The following is a 670-nucleotide window of genomic DNA, read 5'->3' as shown; positions in this document are numbered from 1 at the left end:
CACCAATGGCATGGTCACTGGCATCACACATTAATTTAAATGGCAATGTCCAGTTTGGTGCAGAGATGATTGGTGCTGTGACCAATTTAGCTTTTAGAGTCTCAAATGCCTGCAGACACTCTTTATCAAAGATAAATGGTGTGTCTGCAGCTAGCAGGTTGCTCAGCGGTTTGGCGATTTTTGAAAAATCCTTTATAAACCTCCTATAGAATCCTGCATGCCCTAGAAAGCTTCTGATTGCCTTAACATTGGCTGGTGGCGGTAATTTTTCAATTACCTCTACCTTAGCTTGATCCACCTCTATTCCCCTGTTCGAGATTTTGTGCCCAAGGACAATTCCTTCAGTCACCATAAAGTGACATTTCTCCCAGTTTAAAACTAGGTTGGTCTCTTGGCATCTCTTTAGAACAAGTGCTAGATGGTCCAGACAGGAGCTGAATGAGTCTCCAAATACTGAAAAGTCATCCATGAAGACTTCCAGAAATTTTTCCATCATATCAGAAAAAATTGAGAGCATGCACCTTTGAAAGGTTGCAGGTGCATTGCATAGGCCAAATGGCATCCTTCTGTATGCAAATACTCCGGATGGACATGTGAATGCCATTTTTCCTTGATCTTTTGGATCTACTGCAATTTGATTATAACCTGAATATCCATCCAGGAAGCAGTA

The sequence above is a fragment of the Arachis duranensis genome, chromosome 2 (genome assembly GCF_000817695.3).
Source record: "Arachis duranensis cultivar V14167 chromosome 2, aradu.V14167.gnm2.J7QH, whole genome shotgun sequence".
NCBI lineage: Eukaryota > Viridiplantae > Streptophyta > Magnoliopsida > Fabales > Fabaceae > Arachis > Arachis duranensis.
This window is presented reverse-complemented; position numbering follows the sequence as displayed.